The sequence below is a fragment of the Lithobates pipiens genome, unplaced genomic scaffold, assembly GCF_037356315.1.
Source record: "Lithobates pipiens isolate NorthernLeopardFrog02 unplaced genomic scaffold, aLitPip1_a1.2 Scaffold_13, whole genome shotgun sequence".
Classification (NCBI taxonomy): domain Eukaryota; kingdom Metazoa; phylum Chordata; class Amphibia; order Anura; family Ranidae; genus Lithobates; species Lithobates pipiens.
In genome coordinates, this window is record NW_027507718.1 from 379,087,042 (window position 1) to 379,096,991 (window position 9,950).

At 45.2% G+C, this 9,950-nt stretch overlaps 1 non-coding gene across 1 annotated transcript; it reads left to right on the forward strand.

The window, feature by feature from the left end:
- Positions 1 to 7,549: 7,549 nt before the first annotated feature.
- Positions 7,550 to 7,710, forward strand: LOC143979932 (U1 spliceosomal RNA). The gene has a single exon (XR_013274143.1). It is a non-coding gene; the product is annotated as a U1 spliceosomal RNA (small nuclear RNA).
- Positions 7,711 to 9,950: the final 2,240 nt, after the last annotated feature.

The following is a 9,950-nucleotide window of genomic DNA, read 5'->3' on the forward strand; positions in this document are numbered from 1 at the left end:
GTGTCCGAAACTGTTGCATACACACGGTCTGACCAAGTTGTCGGAAAATTCGATCGTTCAGAACGTGATGACGTTATTTCATTACGACGGGACTACGTTCACGCTAGTAGCCAATAGGGATGAGCCGAACACCCCCCGGTTCGGTTCGCACCAGAACTTTCGAACGGACACCAAATTCGTACGAACTTTAGAACCCCATTGAAGTCTATGGGACTCGAACGTTCGAAATTAAAAGTGCTAATTTTAACGACTAATATGCAAGATACTGTCCTAAAAAGGGTTTGGGGACCTGGCTCCTGCCCCAGGGGACATGGGTCAATGCCTAAAATGTTTTAAAAAATGGCCGTTTTGGCGGGAGCACTGATTTTAATGATGATTAAAGTGAAAAAAAATATTCCTTTAAATATGGTGCCTGGGGGTGTCTGTAGTATGCCTGTGAAGTGCCACATGTTTCTCGTGTTTAGAACAGTCCCTGCACAAAATGACATTAAACGGAAATAACATCATTTAAAACTGCTTGCGGTTTTAATGTTATATCTGGTTCCTGCAATATGGTTGAAAATCATTGAGAAAAATGGCATGGGTAGCCCTCCCTGCCCATTACCAGCCCCTTTGGGTCTTGTACGCATATTAAGGGGAACCCTGTACCCATATTAAAAAAAGGAAATGCGTGTGGCCCCCAGGCCCTATATACTCAGAACAGCAGTATACAGGCGGTGCAAACAAGACAGGGACTGTGTAGGTTTGTTGTGTTAAGTTGAATCTGTTTGTAATTTTCAACTGGTACATTTTTAAAGTGTAGCTCCAGTCAAAAAAACTATTTTTAAGCTTTTTGGAAAACATAGGGAAGGGTTATCACCCCTGTATAATTTGTTTTGTCGTACATCTTTTTTCATCTCACTTGCTGTTGTCTCCTTCCATTTGCAAGTAGGAGATGTTTGTAAGTTGGATGTTTGAAAGTAGGGGCCTGCCCTATATGCTCTGCAGAAATGGCGGAACAAGGTGTTGGTTTTGCCACAACATTGTAAGCCCTCAAACTGACTCTTGGTGGGCGCTGGAGCGCCCTGCTGTGAACGATTATATCAAGAATTGTAATTACATGCCATTGTTGAACAGTGGTAAAATTTACCTTTGGTGGTTATGGTGCTGGTGCCACAACACTATAAGTCCTCACAGTTACTCTGGGTGGGCACAGGAAGGGGCCCTCCTGTGAAATATTATATCAAGAATTGTAATTACATGTCCCTGTTAAACAGGGGCAGAAAAATTGGGCCTTAGGCACTGGTGCTGGTGCCAGGACACTGCAACCTCTCCCATATACTCTAGTTTTATTGCAGGAATTAGCCCTGCTGCAAAGCATTGCATAAACAATTGTAATTAAATGCCCCTGTTAAACAGGGGCAGAAAAATTGGGCCTTAGGCACTGGTGCTGGTGCCACCACACTGCAACCTCTCCCATATACTCTTGTTTTATTGCAGGAATTAGCCCTGCTGCAAAGCATTGCATCAAAATTGTAATTAAACGCCCCTGTTAAACAGGGGCAGAAAAATTGGGCCTTAGGCACTGGTGCTGGTGCCATGACACTGCGACCTCTCCCATATACTCTATTTTTATTGCAGGAATTAGCCCTGCTGCAAAGCATTGCATCAAAAATTGTAATTAAACGCCCCTGTTAAACAGGGGCAGAAAAATTGGGCTGATGGCATCACCCAGAACCAGAAATGTTCTTCCAACATATCAGCGGAGGAGGAAGAGGATAGACAAACAACATAACAGGACAGTCACTCAGCATCAGCATAGGCAGTCTTGAAGGGATGTGATATTTTTTTTAAAAATATTCGGTTACATCAGCTTCAGGTGCTTGGTAGCTGTGGGTGATCCAAGACTGATTCATCTTGATGAAGGTCAGTCGATCAACTGATTCGGTGGACAGGCGCACCCTGTGATCGGTAGCAAAGCCACCAGCAGCACTGAAGGTGCGTTCCGAAACAACGCTGGATGCAGGACAGGCCAGTAGCTCAATTGCATACTGTGCAAGCTCTGGCCAGTGATCCATCCTCAAGACTCAGTAAGCCAGAGGATTTTCAGTGGGAAAGGTGTCCAAGTCTGACCTTGCCCCTAGGTATTCCTGCACCATGTAAATCAGACGCTGGCGATGGTTGCTGGAACTGATCATACCTTGAGGCTGCGGACTAAAAAATTGTCTGAAAGCATCAGTCAGACAGCCACCTTCTCCACCGCTCCTTCTGACCGATGCCTCAACAACACATTGTCCAGGACCAGGAGTTTGTAACCTCCCAGTCCCTAGGAACGCGTTGCACAGACCTTTCTGCAAGGCCTCCCGGAGATGTCTCATCCTCTGCTCCCTCTGCGATGGCAAGATAAGGTCGGCAACCTTACCCTTGTACCGTGGATCAAGGAGACTGGCCAGCCAGTAATGGTCCCTCTCCTTGATCCGAAGAATACGAGGATCCTTCCGCAGGCTTTGCAGTATCCGGGAGGCCATGCAGCATAGGTTAGCTGAGGCATTCAGTCTGGAGTCCTCTGGGTCACTAAGGACAACATGATCCACAGCTACCTCCTCCCGGCAACGTACAAGTCCACGTGTTTCTTGGGACTGTAAATCATCCCTACAAAACTGCTGCTGCTGATGCTGAGTGCCAGCCTCCACCTCCATGCTGACACAATCATCCTCCTCCTCCTCTTCCTCCTCCTCATCCTCTTCCTGTGTGATGGGTTGCACAGCAGGAACACTGTCTGGATAAAGGGGGCCTTGAGAGGCAAGGAAGTCCTCCTCTTCCTGCCTCTGTTCTGCCTCAAGTGCCCTGTCCATTATTCCACGCAGCGTATGCTCCAAGAGGTGGACAAGAGGTACAGTGTCACTGATGCATGCACTGTCACTGCTCACCATCCTTGTGGCCTCCTCAAACGGTGACAGGACAGTGCATGCATCCCTGATCATGCCCCACTGGCGTGGTGAGAAAAAACCGAGCTCCCCTGACCCTGTCCTGGTGCCGTAGTCGCACAGGTACTCATTGATGGCCCTCTGCTGTATGTGCAGCCGCTGCAGCATGGCCAACGTTGAGTTCCACCTGGTGGGCATGTCACATATAAGGCGGTTCTTGGGCAGGTTCAACTCCTTTTGGAGCTCAGCCAGCCGATCACAGGCATTAAATGATCGGCGGAAATGCACACAGACTTTCCTGGCCTGCTTCAGTACATCCTGTAAGCCCGGGTACCTGCCCAAGAACCGCTGCACCACTAGGTTAAGGACGTGAGCTACACAGGGCACATGGGTCAGTTGTCCCTGTCGGAGGGCGGAGAGGAGGTTGGTGCCATTGTCGCAAACCACCATTCCTAGCTTAAGCTGGCGTGGCGTCAACCACCTCTCGGCCTGCTCCTGCAGAGCTGACAAAACATCCGCCCCAGTGTGGCTCCTGTCCCCCAAACAAACCAGTGCAAGCACGGCATGGCATCGTTTTGCCTGCGTACTTGCGTAGCCCCTGGAACGCCTACGGAGCACCGCTGGTTCTGAGGACAGAGCACTGGAAGAGGCCATGGAGGAAGAAGAAGAGGAGGGGGTGGAGGAGAGAGGTGTGTCACAACCAATAGTAGCATTTTGGAGGCGCGGTGACGGAACAACCTCCAACACTACTGCACCTTGTCCTGCATCCTTCCCAGCTGCCAGAAGAGTGACCCAATGGGCCGTGAAAGACAGGTAATGTCCCTGTCCATGCCTGCTGGACCATGAGACAGCGGTAATATGCACCTTACCGCTGACCGCCGTGTCCAGCGAGGCAAGGACATTGCCTTCCACATGCCGGTAGAGAGCTGGAATCGCCTTCCCTGAGAAAAAGTGGCGTTTGGGGACCTGCCACTGAGGAACCGCACATTGTACAAACTCACGGAAGGGGGCCGAGTCTACCAACTGAAAAGGCAGTAGTTGAAGTGCTAGCAATTTAGCCAAGCTAGCATTCAACCGCTGGGCATGTGGATGGCTGGGAGTGAACTTCTTTCGCCGGTCCAGCAGCTGGGGCAGGGACATTTGCCTGCTATAATCGGACGTGGGTGTACTGCTAGCAGAGTGCCCGGAAGCACTTGGCTGTGACACACCTAATTCTACACCTTCATTCCTCTCAGAGCAGGTTTCAGAGAGGACTGAAGATCTAGTGGGGTTGGAGATGCCAGCTGATGAGGAGCAAGGAGAGGTCCGCTTTGTTCTTTGGTGTGGGTCTTTGAGGTACGCTTGCCAACGAGCTGCATGGCAGGTCAACATATGTCTGGTCAAGCATGTGGTGCCCAAGCGGTTGATGTTTTGGCCACGCGAGATACACTTGATACATATGTTGCAAATAGCAGCGGTGCGATCTGATGCACTCGTCTCAAAAAAGGCCCACACCAAAGAACTTTTAGAATAACACGCAGAGGCAGCGCCCTGCACAGGCAGAGCTCTACGGTGTGATTCAATCGGTGTGCTGCCCCTAAGCTGGCCCCCGGAGGGCATCCTGCCTCGTTGGACATGTGCCTCCTCCTCCTCCTCTCTCCTACCAGGCACCCACGTGGAGTCAGTGCCCTCATCATCCCCTCCCTCTTCATCGATGTAGCAAACCTGGCAATATGCTGCAGCTTGTGGAACATGACTGCCAGATTGCTGTCCTTCTTGAGCATCCCCTCTCTCTGCATTCACGCTACTGCCTTCCTCTAGCTGAGTGTCATCATCAGAGCCTACAAAACACTGGGCATCCTCCTGGAGCATGTACCCAACACTGTGCTCAAAGAGTTCAGGAGACTCCTCAGGAGGACGTGGTGGGTCTAGGGAAGGAGTCACTGAAGATGACATTGAGACGAGGGAAGACGATGCGTTGGCAGCTGCTTTGCTACTACCCTGAGACTGGGTGAGAGAGGATGAGGAGGATGAAGAGGGCTTGGTCATCCACTCTACCAAGTCGTTGGCATGTTGCGGTTCAACATGTCCAGCTTCCGAAAAGAAGGACAAGCGTGTCCCATGGCCACGTGCTGATGACAATGCACCGCGTCCACGACCAGCACTGTTGTCTTTAGACACAGAGCCTGCTTGCCCTCTTTTATCGGCTCGCGCCTGTCTGCCTCTCCTTGCTGGCCTTCCAGACATGGTAATGGCCTGAAGGGAGTTGGGTAAAACAGCAGTTGGGTAGTGTATATTGTGCTGGAGGCACACAACACCCACTAAATCCTGCAGATGCCTTTATTATAGAACACCAGAGATAAAGGGGTATACTGTACTGGAGGCACACAACACCCACTAAGCCCTGCAGATGGCTCTATTAGAGAACAGCAATAAAGGGTAGATACAGGTGTATATTTTGCTGGAGGCAAACAACACCCACTAACTCCTGCAGATGCCTTTATTATAGAACACCAGAGATAAAGGGGTATACTGTAATGGAGGCACACAACACCCACTAAGCCCTGCAGATGGCTCTATTAGAGAACAGCAATAAAGGGTAGATACAGGTGTATATTGTGCTGGAGGCACAAAACACCCACTAACTCCTGCAGATGCCTTTATTATAGAACACCAGAGATAAAGGGGTATATACAGATGTATACTGTGCTGTGCTGGAGGCACACACAACTTCCAATAACTCCTGCAGATGGCAGATGGCTCAAATAGAGAAGAGCTATGTAGGTGGATATAGCGGTGTGTACTGGGTACAAAGCACACAGACAGCACGCACAAGCTCCTAACACTACTGACTGCAAGCTCTATTATAAAAGATAGATCACTAGCTATATAGGTGAGGTGAATATAGCGGTGTATACTGCGGTCAGGGCACGCAGACAACAACCACTACAGAAGAGTAAGATCGAAAATCGGCCGATAACGATCGGCGTATACTGTGTTGAAGGTACACAGAACACCCACTAACTGCTTCAGACGCCAACACACTACACAAGGCCGCCGCGCTGACGGCCTTATATAGTGTGGGGCGTGTACTACACAGCCTGAGCTATCCTGCCTATGGCCAATCATGGCTCTCCTCGCTGCTGGCACTGTGATTGGCCAAGCATGCGGGGTCACAGTGCATGCTTGGCCAATCATGAGCCAGCAATGCAATGTTCGGAATTCGCCGAATGGGCGAACAGCCGATGTTCGAGTCGAACATATGTTCGACTCGAACACGAAGCTCATCCCTAGTAGCCAATAGCTTTGGTGTAGAAATTTGATCTGAGCATGTGTGGCACTTTGTCCGATCGGAATTTTCTACACATGATCGGAGTGTGCCCGATCGGACCAGTTTGTCGGAAAATATTTCCAACAAGTTGGAAAATTGGGTCCGGCAGATATTCCGACGGAAACAGTCCGATGCATACCACACACATTTGGATTATCCGACAAAACGGTCCGATAGGACACATTCCGTCTGAATCTCCGACCGTGTGTAAAAGGGCTAAGACCTATGTTTATAACACACTGATACACTACACCTACATTAAATCTCACCTAATGCGTTTCATCCTACCTGGTCTTTTTCAAAAGTAGGTTTGAGATTTGAGTTCATTATGATACGCAGGGGGATATTTACTAAAGGTAAATCCACTTTGCACTGCAAGTGCACTTGCAAGTGTACTGAAAGTGCACTTGGAAGTAAAGTCGCTGTAGATCCATGGGGGACATGCAAGGAAAATAAAAAAACATAATTTTAGCTTGCACTTGATTGGATGATAAAATCAGCAGAGCTTCCACTCATTTCAGATCTACCCCTTAGATTTAGAGCGATTACACTTGCAAGTGCACTTGCAGTGCAAAGTGCATTTGCCTTTTCGTAAATAACCCCCAAAGTGTTCTGTGAACTCTGGCATTTCATCATTTACCAAATGAGTGAACTAAATAGCCTGTTCACACACTCATTGAATTGAATATTCAGTCAGTGCAAGAAGTCATACATTTAGTGGCGGCATTGCTATGTCTGATTCCTACCAAAATCCACAACAGACCTTTATGCTAGATAAGCATCTGGTATAAATTTAAAGGAGTATAGCATGCAAAAAAACAAAACATTTCTGGGGGTAATTTTGTAATGTGCGGATTTTTGTATTTGCCGAAAGGGACCATAAATCAAACCCAAGCAGATTTCCTCATGACTACTCGTGAGAGGATTGAACCCTTTATATATTTTTACATATATTGCATTTAATCTTGTTGTATTAATGATTTATACTAATGATTTTATATATATATATATATATATATATATATATATAGGTTTTTTTATATACTGTATCTTCACATCTTTTGAAGTGTTGAGTATAGTTTGTTATTCATAATTTTTACCTATTGCAGCAACTGGTGATGTGTTGTGACTGGTTGACTATATATAAATTACCAGTTAATGACAGCAAAAACAGGATATTCTTCCAAAGGGGACACTTGGATAAATTTCCTCCCATGTCTGTAGTGCAGAAAGTAAAGGAACATCTCCCCAATGCAATACTAATGGCAAAAGGGTCTCCAAAATAAAAATAAATTATTGGATTTAAATACAGTATATTTACATTTTCTGTCTTATACTTACCTGGCAGGGGAGATATCATGATCATGAAGGTGGTTCCCCCAGGGCGAGGCTCGTTCATTGCACTCCGGATGTGCTGACCCCTGCAATTTCCCCAAAGCAGGAAACGTGACTGCAAAATTTGTGGTAGTGGGGGACTGAAATTTTTTTTCTATATCAAGGTCTATATTAAATTAACTTAAGTATATATTTTATGATTTTGACTGTAATCTTTGTTGCCTTTGTCCACAGCTCATGGGAAATACTTGTATTTCCTAGATGTTTGAAGATACCATGGCACTTTGCAAATATATTTTTTCCTTTCTAATTTTGCAGATTTACATGAAGACAGAAGACCGTCAGGTGTTACAGCTTTCCCATTTAGGGTTCTGGTAAGTTTTTTTCCTTTTACAAATCTCATAAATCTTTGTCTGTTATCATTACTTTTCCATGGTATCTGTATATACGGTATTTAGATTTACTTTTCTATGTATTATTTAAACATTGATGCTTATTGTTTTTACCATGTTATACTATATTAATTATTGGTAGGGAAAGAAGATACTAGAGACTATGTGGTTGATTTACTAAAGGTAAATGGACTGTGCACTTTGAAAAAAGAGCAGTTGCTGCAGAGCTTAGTAAATAAGCAGAAGCTCTGCTGACTTCCATCAACCAATCATGTGCAAGAAAAAATGATTTATTTTTATTTTCCTTGCACGTTGTTTGGTACTCTTTGCACAGTAAAGCTTTACGTTATTTACTAAGTTTTGGAGCAGCTGCACTTGTAGAGTGCAACTGCAGTTTGCAAAGTGCACAGTCTATTTCCCTTTAGAAAATCAAGCCCTATGCTGTGTCTATTTTTCTCAATGCACCTAGTAGATATATTCACTCATATTCTCCTCTGAGGCAAAAAAAAGCTATATTCTGGCAGTTAGGATTAACCGGAGATGTTTATTTTTTTCACACGCAAGCTTTATTGTATAATTCATTTTGATTCTTGTTTTTTTTTTTTTCATCTTTTTTTTATTGTTTTATAATAGAACAAAAAGAAAAAAAAATTACTTTAGACATTGTACGTTGTGTTACAAAGTAGTGTGTACATTTCAATACATAGAAATATGCTATATGAGTTGGGTTAACAGATAACAGAAAAACAAAAGTTTATGAAAAGCAGAAACTTATATGTCAGCTATAGCTATATGGTTACCGTGAAGTTGTGGTTCCTACTCCGCCAAGAACCCCTAATGGGACCTCTTTTGTTACTTGGAGAAAGCGAAATCTAGTGTTTTTTGCATAACCTAAATATGAAACATTACTAAAATTCTCAATTCTGACATGTTGCTATATCATGACCAAACTAAGGGTAATTTCTATTATATCCCATGGTAACCACTATCTTTTTTCTTTAGCTAGACCATCTCCACTGGCTAATTCATAACTGCAATGAACCTTTGGTTGAATTGCATCTCCAACATATGTCCCGGGGAATTTGTACTCAACAATACAAGTTTTGAAGGGGTTAAGTACCATGTGATGGACAGTTTTTAGGCGAGGTCCCATAAAGCAGAACATTTAGTTGCTTTGCATATTGATTGTAAGGCTTGTTGCCATCGGTGTTCTGTGTATTTTTGTTCTAAATCAGCCCCCCAGTGGATGTGGGGCAATGATTTTGTGAATCTGAGTTTTTGGTGTAAAAGATCATAGTATAGAGCAGGGGTGGCCAACCAGACAAAGACCAAGAGCCACATTTTTTACCAAGTTACCGCAAAGAGCCACATCATTCGCATGGGCACACATGAACATCACCCCATCCCTTCCTCATACACACATACTTTTGCTCAGCTGGATTTATTGTAAATGTCACACACTGTTTTAACACTACAAAGACCACAGGCCAGTCATTTTCAACAATGAACACTGTGTGCACTCTTACACAGACAAATTCTGTTTAACCAAATCGATAAACAATAATAGAACAATTTACAATACATACATGAAAAACTGCCCACATGCGCATTTGACGAAAATACTGTAGCGACCGTGCAATAATGTTGAGTGTTACAATGTTTATGTTAGAGTTCTGTGATTTCCCATGGTCTGTGACTGCGTCTGCCTGGATGTGAGAGCGAGGGGGTGGGGGAGTGAGAGTGAGGGGTGAGTTGAGGTGTGTGTGAGAGCGGATGGCGAACGATTGGAAACAGGGCTGGACTGGGACAGAAATTCGGCCCTGGACTTTATCCAGACTGGCCCACTTTTATTTTGCGAACACGCAAAAAACAGTATATAAACTAGACATGGTACAGGAGATGGTCAGAGACTGCAGACATACTACATGAGATGGTCAGAGACTGCAGACATGGTACAGGAGATGGTCAGAGATGTCTGAACCCAGTGTAAAAGTGTAATGTGTCACA